This window comes from Lactuca saligna, chromosome 1, assembly GCF_052625555.1.
Source record: "Lactuca saligna cultivar CGN05327 chromosome 1, ASM5262555v1, whole genome shotgun sequence".
NCBI classification, from domain to species: domain Eukaryota; kingdom Viridiplantae; phylum Streptophyta; class Magnoliopsida; order Asterales; family Asteraceae; genus Lactuca; species Lactuca saligna.
Window position 1 is genome coordinate 116,656,434 of NC_136417.1, and position 12,919 is coordinate 116,669,352.

The 12,919-nt window shown below is 39.9% G+C and overlaps 1 pseudogene; it reads right to left on the reverse strand.

Annotated features, from left to right (window-relative positions):
- Positions 1–4,673: 4,673 nt before the first annotated feature.
- Positions 4,674–5,833, reverse strand: LOC145043682 (putative carboxylesterase 13 pseudogene; annotated as a pseudogene).
- Between the last annotated feature and the right edge of the window lie 7,086 nt (positions 5,834–12,919).

Genomic DNA, 12,919 nt, shown 5'->3' on the forward strand with positions numbered 1-12,919 from the left:
CCCACCTTTGTGTATTGGGTTAGTCCCGATGCTAGGGACTTGTGAAATGGGTCGTACTGGTCCTGAAGGGGCGGGGGTTGCCACTCGATGTTGTTGCATGGCAATTCTTTGGAGTCGTTGGTGTTCCTTTCGAGCTCGGTGTTTTCGTTTCATCCTCTCAGTTTTACAACTTTGCGTGTCCGTGACTGTCACCATTTGTTAGCTTCTTGGATCGGTACGACAATCAGAATTTTCCATTCCTTTGCAAGTGATTGCATTACTAGCGCTGAGTTTTGCAAGGACAACTGGCACGGCAGTTGTTACCGTGGCTTGGAAAGTGGCAGCTTCGATATGAAGGATAGGGGCTTCGTTGTTCGGCTGACTATCTCCGGATGATGACATGATTCTGTAACACGAGAGACAAGGGGTTCGTGAGTGACCAAGGTTGGCTCTAGATTATTTGATTCTGGCTAAGAGATGAGTTATTATACATGAGAACTCAGCTTATACACATTATGATATAATCAAGACTGGGCGGATAGTAAAACGTGTGATTCTATTTTAGTTTCACATCCCGACGAGGAAAAGAAACTAAGTCAGCAATCTCACATTTTACTATCCACCAGGTCTTCGTTATATATAACTTGGAAATGTATGAGCAAGGAAATCATACTAATAACCTTCTTACTAACCCTTCATACTTGAACTAGAATTCCTAGTAAGGGCTATCTTTGGACCTAGATGTATTTCAATCGTTCACCAATGGAGTAGGAGTATGTTCTCGAAGGTTTGACCTACATCCCTATGATGCAATCCTGGTATCAAGGTAGGGGTATGAGTATCGGAAAGCCATAAGATGGGGGTCGTTCCTACTAAGTTATCTTTATACTGGAGAGATTCACTCTCCAACTCTGGAAAGATCTGAGGACAGTTCGGAACGAAGACCGCAGGAAGAAAGGCTCATGAAGACTTATGGCTAAACACTCTCAATCGAGGTTTTGGGATACGATCTAATCGTATTACTTGCGACGGGAAAAGGAGATTTACCTAACACATAGTGTGAGTGGTGTAATCACTAACTCACTAAATTGCATTATTTTATGGGTGTATTAGCGTGAAAATAACAAGGAAAAGACACTTCTCGGGTTCCATGTATTGGCTCCCTCTGTCTACCTCTTATCCTAGATTGGGACCGGCGTTGGTTTTCTTCGGGTAGATACCTAGGGTTCTCTTCTCGTGTAGACATATTGAATTTCTACTTCGTCTTACTCCCGATTCTGACTTTGAGTGTAAGCGTTGTCTTACTTCTGATCCTGCCCCTGATTGTCATCGCTTCATGATGGATGACTGGAAATCTCGGAAGTTCAGGCGGATTTCCCACCAGTGTCCCTAAAAGGTATAGGTACATGGTGGTTTCAATAGTCTAGTCCTAGTTCATTTATTTCCGAACTGGAAATCTTCTCAATAAACCTCTTCTGGGTCTGAATCAACTCTTTTGTCGAACACTGAAGTGGATAAGGTTTTCTACAGGGTTCGCGCGAGAATGGAAATGTCTAGAGAATCCTAAGAGATTATTAACATTTCATTGGGTGATCCATATCAAGTCCTGCTAAAATTACATAGGGTACACAAATTATATATAACCTAGATCCGATAGGCCTTCGAATATGTGATACTACTCTATATCCACATCCCAACGAGGAAAAGGAAGTAGAGCGAAACCACACATTCCTAGTCTATGGGATCCTTATTATATATGACCTTGGAAGTATACCTTTTGTAATCATAGGTATATCAATAAGGATCTTTTTAGTTTTTCACACAAGGTTATCTATGGATCCTAAAATACCCCTATGGTATTTTAATTTTTTGTTTGATTCTTAACTTCTGAATATGATTCTGGGGTTAATGTGAGTCTTTTAGTATTCCAAAATACTCCCATAGTATTTTTAATCTTTATATTTGGCTCTAGCATTTCTAGTTGGTAAGTTTCAGACTCGTTTCAACACCACCATCACTCCCAAGCACACGTTGGTCGCATCTCGAATAAATGTAGTTGATCAGGTTACATTTATTCCAGCTTACGATTACATAACTGCCCAGGTTTGACGGTAATGGTCAACATCCAAAGACTTTTATTTGTTCTTCTTGTGATACTTTTGTTCGAGTGTTTAGACTCTGGATGTTCTTATACTTTGGTAAAATATGGTTATATTTTAAAGTATAATTCTTGGTCATAGTATTTTATCCCAATGTATTTATAGGTTGTATATCTTTTATGAATTGATATACTGAGCTCACTATAAACAATGCTCTGATACCAATCTATCACACCCCAAAACCAGAACGACGGAAACGTTCTGGGGTGGATGACGTCATGTCAAGTATCACAACATATGCAGTATAGTAATCAAAGTACAACAACCATTGCATTAATAGTAATAGTTTTCCATAGGTTACATTTCATAGCAACATCAAAGTAATACAAGAAATAATATAGATGCAGCTCGGTACTAGGCTGTCTCCGCAAATGCTCCCGGGATGTACCTGTTTATCGATGACCTGAGAATACAAGTTATTTTGAAAGCGAGTATCAGCATTTTTATAATGCTGGTGAGTCCATAAGTATTTAGTGTCATTTGTATAAATATACATTTTTATTCAGAATAACTTTATGAAAGATAGTGATCTAGGATCTACGGTGTATTAGCGTTCTTTTCAGAAAATCCTATATTTTCTAAATAAAAGCAGTCTTCTACCAAGACCTGACAAGTTTATGTTTTAAGGAGTAATTTTCCCTCAAAATACTATCATTACCAAAATACGATATTTACTTTAAAGGAATTATGAGAAAACACAAGTAAAAATACCAGGAGAAAATAACATACACTTCACCAGTAATACTGCTGACTAGAGCAAATGAAAACATAGATTTCAGGAGAGCATCGAATACCTAATACGCCTGGCTCAGTCTAACAAAAGGAAGCACAAACTCGAGACAATGTCGAGGGAATGATACAGCTAGCAAAGTCTAAAACAAAGGGTGAATGTGAACTAGTATGTAACCATGCTGATCGACGATAGAGTATCAAATGACCCTCCAGGTCACGCGTAGAGGTAGTGACATTATGTCACCCATGGGCCTTATCGACGCGGACTGTAGCTAGTAGTTTGGGTGTGGGAGTGTCAGTCCCGTATATATCTATACACATGATGTTCGCTCTCCTTCCCGGAGACTCTGGTTACACGGTGATGGTGCTATGAGGCGTCGTAGAGGGAAATAGTGTGTCACATTCTAAAGCAAAAGAGAGAGAGAGAGAGAGATAGAGATAGAGAGAGATAGATAGATAGATAGAGAGAGGGAGAGAGAGAATGAACTCCCTTGGGTATGTAGTGGCGAGATTGAATGATTGCCATGGGTTGCTTGTAGATGCACCCACTCGTCGAGTAGCTCTTACAAAATATATACTTAAATAAATTAGATGCGTACCAAGAACGGAACGTTATACCCACGACTAGACCATTAATATTACTCATCACAGATATGCTCTAGATCCACATACATTATGTTTATCAAAACAAAATGTCAACCAAAGTTATCTACGAAGTACCCGATATTATCAACAATTATGTTTTGAGTTCCATAACCAAACAAGATTATCCAAAAGATTCAAGCTTTGTATCTACAAGCAACCCATGGCAATCATTCAATCTCGCCACTACATACCCAAGGGGAGTTCATTCTCTCTCTCTCTCTCTCTCTCTCTCTCTCTCTACTACATACCCAAAGGGAGTTCTCTCTCTCTCTCTCTCTCTCTCTCTCTCTCTCTCTCTCTCTCTCTCTCTCTCTCTCTCTCTCTCTCTCTCTCTCTCTCTCTCTCTCTCTCTTATTTTGCTCTTATTTGATTATTTATATAATGATGACATAACTTTAGTGTGGGGCATGGGGATCGAAATTAGGAAATACATGCTAGACAAAAATTGGTTCTAATTTTAAAAAATAATCTTTGATCAAGTGGCATGAAAATGGAGTTTATTGATTGATAATATGTGGCTTTCTTGATTAAATAAAATAGTGAGACAAAAATGTAAACTTATATAGTTTCAAGGACAAAAAAAAGTTTTGAATTGTTTCCAGAAATAGACCCTTGATCATTGTTCCAACATCTACCATCACTTCAAATAAAGGTAATTGTTAATAAATGTAACTAATCCTTCAATGATTTGAAATTAACATCAATTATCTACAAATAATTACCTGTATTATAGACTTTAGTAGAATCGGCGCTTAATCAAATTGTTGTAAATGAAGACACTGATACCGAAATTCATAATTTTGTTAATCGACTCTTCAAAACTTCTTGTACTCGTAGTGTTAGTAAAACCAATACAATATGTCTAAGATTCGAATTTCAATACGTTAACTTTATGTGTTTCTGTTTAGGATAATAAATAGATTAACTAGGAATAACACTGAATCATGATTTTAGGATTAGAATTTCATTATTTATTGAAAAGATTGACAAAAAAAAACAATGATTCAAATGCAAATTCAACGATTTTATCATTTCCAATTAGAAGACTAACATTGAATCATTAATTATTATTGGACTAAGATTCCTTAATTAGAGAAAGGTTCACATGTTTTCATAATATTTAAAACCCTTATCATGAAAACTCCATAAAAACGAAACTAGAAAAATAACAGTCATTTATTAGCATGAAAACATTTAAAACCATGTTTTAACCACTTATGTGTACATTTACTTGTCCCCATTGATGAAAGAAAACATACTCTTGAACAAAGTTAAAGCGTTTTCACGAAAAGGTGGATACAAATGGAAGACATGTCCCTCTCCTTTGGCTTCAATTATATCAACTTGCCCATTCCATGCACTATTCCCCAGAACATCATGATAATACCATCCTCTATCCCTCAACAAATCTTTCTCAGCCACAGAAACAAGTACCCTTCGACACCCTAACTTCGAAAGATTCGGATCTTTAGCCGGGTTTATCAACGGGTCATCCAAACTGCTAAACGACGGGTTCATTACCCGCCACAGTTTTTCCAAGATATTTCTTTCCTTAACATCAGCATTCACCTCACCACCAATTAGTGTTTCTCCCCAGAAGTATGGATCAATCAAGATAATCCCAGAAAGCTTCACTCGATCATCAAAAGCATCCATGTCTTTTCCTAACCCAATCCGCATCCCCATCTGGTGTGCTATGTTTGCACCAGCACTTTCCCCACCAAAGAACAGACGTTCAAAATCAGCATAGTCATTAAGCCATGGCTCCACACCGTTTTTAGTTGCATGAGAAGCAACCCATTTGATGGCTTCCCATGAATCATCATATTGAGTTGGATAGAGATGCTCGGGGGCGCTTCGGTAATCAACAGAAACGATGATGGTTTGTGCTTCCAAAGCAAGCCTATTATGGAAGGGTTGGAACATGGTACTGAACGCTGTTCCAAAAACGAAACCACCACCGTGGAAGTATATAAGGACAGGGAGTTTATGTTCTTGGGAGGTAATAGCTCCTGGCAGGTAGATCCTGGCGGAGAGACCTGTTTCCGGTGAGATTTGGACATCTTTGGAGCGAACTCCGGTGATCTGATCGGTTGAGGGAGGGGTGGTCTCTTCTCCGACTAGTCGTTCAATACGACCATTTTTGTGGATAAGTATAAACGGGGAAAGGTCATGGTGTATCTCTTCAGGGTGAGATAAAGGCAATGGAGCGAAGGAGAAAGCCATATCGAAAAGGAGAGAAATCTCGAGTTTGAAACCCAGTAGAGTGTTTTATAAAGCAGTGGATGCGTTAGTTTTTCTTTTCGATATTTACAATACAAAGATTTATGATTTATCCTATAAAAAGTCAAATGAGAAAAAGTATAATCGACTAAAAGTAAAAAATCCAAAAAAGTGTAAAAATCGGGAGAACAAATTGTGGCCGTTAATTTGTGATAATGAATAGCTAAAATTGGATCTGGAAATTGGCTTTTATCTTTATCAAAACGCGATGATATTTTGTAAATATGACCAAGAAATGAAAAAGTTCCAGCAAAGGTCAAAGAGTAAGGGGGCTTAGTTGTCGAAATGCTAAAAGACACACGCTACTCATTGAAGAGATCCGTGGAGCCTCTATTCTATGTCTCACAAGCCAGGTGTCAAATATATTTATATAAAATCTAATTGAAAAACCTAAAATTTTAAATGTAATCACATATAATTATGAAAATTTCGAAAAAAAAAAATTAAAATTTTATTCTTATAAAATCGACAAAAAAATTCTCCAAATATAAATAAATTTTGATCGATTTTTCTCACGATTATATTAATAATTTCCAAAGAATAGTTTTTAAAAACAATTTTGTAAAAGTTCACTAATGAAATATATATATATATATATATATATATATATATATATATATATATATATATATATATATATATATATATATATATATATAGGATCCGGTTCTTGATACGTATTTTGTTATTAAATCTTTAATTATTTTGCATTTTTGGTCTTGGACTCGGTGAATTGAAGGACCAACTCGCCGAGTAGAACCGGGATGAGGTGCGAAGTTTAAGTCATGGACTCGCCGAGTTGGGTCTCGGACTCGGCGAGTAGCTACTATCTGGACTAAAACCCTAATCCAGGGGTTTGCACCCTATTTAAACAACCTTATAGAGCCTCCATTCCCCCTTTATGCTCCCAAACACTTCTCATCGAAACCCTAGCCGTTTGTGCTTTGTTGAGGCCATTTTTGGTGTTCTTATGTGATAGTAAAGCTTGGAAGGAAGAAAGGAGCTTGAAACTTGAGTAGGGGACAGTAGATTCAGGGAGTTTACTTCATCTTCAGCAACTTCAAGGTAAAATGCCCCTGTCTTGGCTCATCTATGTGTGTATTCATCTTTAACTTGGGATTTCTTTGGATTGCTAAGTCATATTTCGATATTGGGAGTATGGGGTGGGTTTTGACTTCAGATCTGGGCCTTAAGAGGGCTTTCATGGCATAAATGTGCCAACTTTAGGGCCATGAAAGCCCCATGCACATTGTGGGGCACCTTAAGTGGTTTTTTGAGCTAAAAAATGTAACGCCCGCAGATCCGGACTAGTCAATTTAGAGGCAATAGGGGTCAAAAATGACTTTTCGACAAAAGATTATTTAGAATGAATAGTCTTAACCAAGTTTTATAATATGTCACAAGGTTTCCGTACATATAAAGAACGCCGAAATCCGAGTTATAACGAAGAAGTTATGGCCTGCCGAAGTTTTACGGCAAAACCGGCACAGCACCGGAAGACGTAAATAGTGAATTTACGATAGAAGACTTTTTATCCTTAGCAATCTAAACAAAAGTCGTAGAATATGTTAAACTAAGAGCGTCGATAAAAAGAACGCCCAAATCTGACTTCGTATGAGGAAGTTATGATTTTTCTAAGATTCGGCTTAGCAGTGTACAGCCCGAAACTCGAATTTTAGTTCGAGCGGTTTTTGGCTTACGTGAAATAAATGAAAGTTGAAGATCTCATTAATAGGAACTCAACGGTAAAAAGACAGACGAAAACGGAGTCCGTATGAAGGAGTTACGAATTCTTCGCGGTCATTTAATAGTCTAAACGCCTCGTACTGTTAAATTTAAGATCGGTCGAGAATTAGCCGACGGAGTCAAAATGAAAGTTGTAGATATTATTTTTACCTATGCGTGGATATAAAGAACGTCAAAAACGGAGGTCGTATGTGAAAGTTACGGATTTTAGAAGTCGGAAGTGTGTTGTGCGAAAATGGGTGATGTGGCACAATCTTGGCCATTGCTTTCTCCCCAAGTCTTGCCACTAGATGGTGATATGTGGCACCAAGTTCAGCCATTTTCACCCTATAAATACCACCTCTCCCACCCTCATTTTCTTCACACCTTTCCCATTCTTTCTTCTCTTTACTCTCTCTCTAGAACCTCTCTCTAGCCCCGAAATCCCCCGAAAAGCCTAGGGAACCTCCCTAGCACGTGGCGGAAGCCCCGGAGTGCTCGACGGCTCCAAGAAGAAGAGCTTTTCGGCTCGGAAACGCTGCTCCAAGCAAAGCCTGGTTTTCTATAAAACCCGCTGTAAGTGAGCTACGCCTATGCTATTTTTAATATAGTTTTTATTTAATTATATTAACGTTATTAAGAACATATAATAAATACTTGGGCTATTATTATGGGTTATGTAAGTATTTTTTTAACGCTTATATAATAGTAATAATAGCTAGACTGTTAATTAGTCTCGGCGAATAATAGACTAAAATCTATTGGTGATAATACTAGGTTACGTCGAAGGAAATTATTTTAAAGTAAACGAAGCGTTGTCCGAGTACCGAGTCACCACCTTCTCAGGTGAGTGCATAGTCTCTTTCATGAACATGATTTTAATACAAGTATTGATTGAAGTATTAATTATATGTTTATGTGCGAGTTAATTGATGTTGCTTGAAATTCGTGTTAAAGAACATACCTGATTATATTTGATAATTTAGGATAAAGAGTAGACCTAAATTAAAAATGAGAAATATTGGGTAGTATATTCTTACGAGTACAAGTGAGTAAAACTCAGAGAATAGAAGTTAGTATATGTCACTTATCCGGGAGTATGGATTAGACATAGTCATTGTCCCTAGTCCGAGAATATGGATTAGGCATAATCATTCGTCGTTAATCCGAGAGTATGGATTAGCTATTGTCCCTAGTCCGAGAGTATGGATTAGGCATAATCATTCATCTTTAATCCAAGAGTATGGATTAGTCATTCGTCCCTAGTCCGAGAGTATGGATTTGGTAAATTCGTTCATTTCTGATCCGAGAGTATGGAGGAGGTAAAACGACTAATCTTAGGTCCGAGAGTATGGATAGCCTCGTTGCGAGGATCGACGGGGTGGGATAAGAGTTGTTTATATATATATATATATATATATATATATATATATATATATATATATATATATATATATATATATATATATATATATATATATATATATATATATATGTATGGTGAAATTGTATATTTTGTGAATTTTAAACTATATATATGGTATAACATTGTGGGATTGAAATCCCTATGTGCTCACCAGGTTTCCCAACCTGACCCACTCAGTTTATTTATATCACAGGTGTTGATATGAAGTGACATTACACTGAGAGATTTAAAGAGATGTAGACCACTAGTGTGAATAATTGTAAGTTCTGTTTATGCTTATGTTCCTGTATTAACGATGACATCCCAAATGTTTTAAAATGAAATAAATACGTTTCTTCGAAAATGTTTTAATAACGTATTTACCATGTTTTTCTGGGAACAAATTCCGCAACCTTTTTATAAAATGAAGTACTCTGATTTTTATAAAGCATAAACAAAATCGGTCTTTTCTGGCCGTGATTTTGGGGATGTCACAAAAAACCCATGCATGTGCATCAAGTTTGGAACTTTACGTATGAAGTGGACATTAGGAGGCCAGATCTATGGTTTTGGTGTGTTAGATCTCATTTAAATCAACTGTATGGAATTGGTCAAGACTGGACTCGGCGAGTGCATTCTTAAACTCGACGAGTTGTTCATCAACTCGGCGAGTCGGATGAGTTTTCATAACGCGTTCGGATGAGAGAAGAACTCGTCGAGTTGACGACCCAACTCGACGAGTAGGGTCGTCGATGAGGACGAGTAAAGAGTGAGGGACTCAGCGAGGTGTTGTCCCAACTCGGCGAGTCGGGTCAACTGGAAGTTGACTTTGACTTTGACTTGACTTGGTTGGGGGTAAAATGGTCATTTTACCCTAAGAGTATAGAAATCAGTTTCTAACTGAGTGTTTGTGGGGTTTGTAGCCGGAGGATTTCCGGAGCAGCAAGGGATGGAGGTTTCCCGCACTGATTATCAGCAGCTACCTGTACGAGGTGAGTTACCTTCTAGTAGGGGTGGGTCTAAGGCCACAATACCGGCCCACCAATGAGGAGTATTTAGAAGATGATTGTCTTTGTGATGATTATCTTGATCTGGTATGTGCTTGTTTATGAGTTATATATGTATGATGTGTTACGTGCATGATAGGGATAGTGGTCCTTAGGACCAAGGGGTAGATCAGTACCCGAATATGCCTAACTGTATGATTATATCTTGTTATTGTGTGCTAGTGGTAAGGGGTGGAATAGTCCTCAGTTACCAGTTGAAAGATACCGATGACGATTACCGGTTGAAAGATATCGATGATGATTACCGGTTGAAAGATACCGATGACGATTACCAGTTGAAAGATACCGATGATGATTACCGGTTGAAAGATATCGATGGTATTGTATGGTATGTGGTATGATGGGGGAACTCACTAAGCTTTGTGCTTACAATTTCAATTTTTGGTTTCAGGTACCTCTTCGTCTAAGGGGAAAGAGTCGGCGGCATAGCATGACATCACACACACATCTGATTTTCTGCATGGTGTTTTTTGCGATTGTAATCTGATATGATATTTGTTTATGTTGTGGGTTTCAAACATGATACTTGATTTTATGAGATGACGTGTTTATGCAATATTTTCTAGTGAATGTTTTATGAGTTAATTAATTAAAAATGAAATTTTGCGACTTGAATTTTGGGATGTTACAAGTTGGTATCAGAGCCCTGGTTTGAGGGATTCAGACACACCCTCGGGGGTGTCTGGACTCAAACTGAGGGGTTAAAAGATTTTTACAACAAAATGGTTTCTAAAAAATCTAAACGGAAGGATTTTAAGAAAGACAAGGTGTGTGATGCATGCGACCGGCCACGCTCAAGTAAGTTTTCCCCAAGATACCCATACTTGTTTTGTTATGCTATGTGGCTTTGATTCAGAATTGCATGCTAAAATAGGACTAAGGATCTAGGAGGATGCCTTATATACCTGTTGTATGAGCTGTATGCTAGGACTATTTAGTCAGCACTAGGATGGCATGTATAGGTTATGCCTGATTTGGTTACTCGATGCACGAATGTTGCTTGCTTTGTGCTATGGGGGTTCTGGCTATTTCTAACTAAATAAGGAGCGGATATGTAACAGTACCTGCAAGTTAGTTAGGGGGAAGTAGTAGGGGCTCCTAGTGCAGCTGATGGAGGAAGGTAGGTCGGAGAGCGCCTAGGGAAGCCTAGGATGAGGTCAGTGGAAAAGGTATTGGTAAAAGGGACTTGGTGAAGTCGAAGCAATCCTTGAGGAGAGTATAGGTAGATGTGGAATGTAGTATGGGCCCGTATTACTGAAAGTAGAGGACCCATACTCGAATTAAGGAGGGCCTAAATGAAACCGGGAACCTTGGAGAGTGTGTTAGATCTCTCGAGTATATGTATGATCCTGACAATTATGCGTGTATTTTCAGCATGGTGACCACACGACATGGAGCAGGAGGTTCCGGATCAGGATTGGGATCAGGCTCGGGTGCGGGATCCGAGTAGGTTAATGACGGGTTGCGCGAGTTCATCGCATCTGAGATCACGAGAGGCATCCTTGAGTCGACCCCTATCATTTTCGGGTCGATCAAGGAAGGGATTGTTGAGCTGATGGAGGATCGCCTCCGAGCACTCAGGAGTGATATGACATCTAGCCAGGTGGGTACGCGCACACTGTCCTTTAAGGACTTTCGAGGGAGTGGTGCGTTAGATTTCCATGGGGTGAAAGACCCTATTGCCGCTAGGAGATGGATCACAGACATTGAGTCTGCGCAGCTGACGAGCTTCTGCCCGGAGGGGTCGAAGGTGAGATATGCAGCAGGATGCTTGCGAGACATGGCTAGAGATTGGTGGGAGTCTGTTGGTGACTCATTGGGAGCCTCGACTGTTGAGGCTATAACATGGTCAAACTTTGTGACCAGATTCAAGGCAGAGTTTGCGCCAGCTGTGGAGCTTCAGTGGCTGGCCAGGGAGTTCTTGGATATGAGGTAGACTACGGAGACTATGGCGGAGATCACCGCCAAGTTCCGGAGAGGGCATTGCTGGTGCCCCAGTATGCGGGAGATGAGGATATGAGGAGGACCCGCTACCACAACATGCTACAAGATGACATTCGAGAGCATGTTAGTTTTTCAGCTTGCCCTACCTTGGATTCCATGATTGCCAGGGCTAGGGAGAGGGAGACTGATCTGGAGCACGTCCAGAAGAGGAAGGTAGTGGAGGGGCTGACGACTGGGAATTCGGGGAAGAATCCCAAGGGATCTGATGGTAGGCCGAAAGGCCATGCAGGACGGGACCACTGTGGGAAATGCGGTCGGTCACACGAGGGAGCTTGTCGCACCGGGCCGGGTTCGGGCTGCTATAAGTGTGGCAAGGTGGGGCATTTTGGCAAGGATTGTACTGCCTCTGCCCCTGCGGTGCAGATGAGAGACCTGATATGCTTCCATTGCAATCAGAGGGGCCAAAAAAGGTCCAATTGCCCGAGATTAACAGCAGTGCCAGGAGTGGTGCCGGTCTTAGCGACGGCGCAGGTTACAGATGGCCAGAAGGTCAAGGCAGAGGCTCTAATGGTGCGGAGCCAAGCATTTCAACTGACAATCGAGGAGGCACGTGCTACACCTGATGTGGTGACGGGTATGATTCTTTCCCTCTGATCTATTTTTTTATGATGTTTATGTTGTTGATATGTGCTCTGTTTAGGATCGTTCCATGTGAACGGCATCCCAGTTCAGGTGTTGTTTGATTCGGGCACTACCCGATCGTTTGTTTCTCTTGCGCTCAGCAAGAGATTTTCCGAGTCTTCGAGCATCTTGGATTGCCCTCTAGAGGTAGAGATTGCAGACGACCGATCGGTACGAGCATCGACGGCATTCCGAGATTGTGTGCTGAGATTATTCGAGGAGCGCTACCTGGTGGATCTGGTTCTCATACCTTTACGAGGGAACAAGGCTATTATTGGTATGGATTGGCTAAGCCCCAA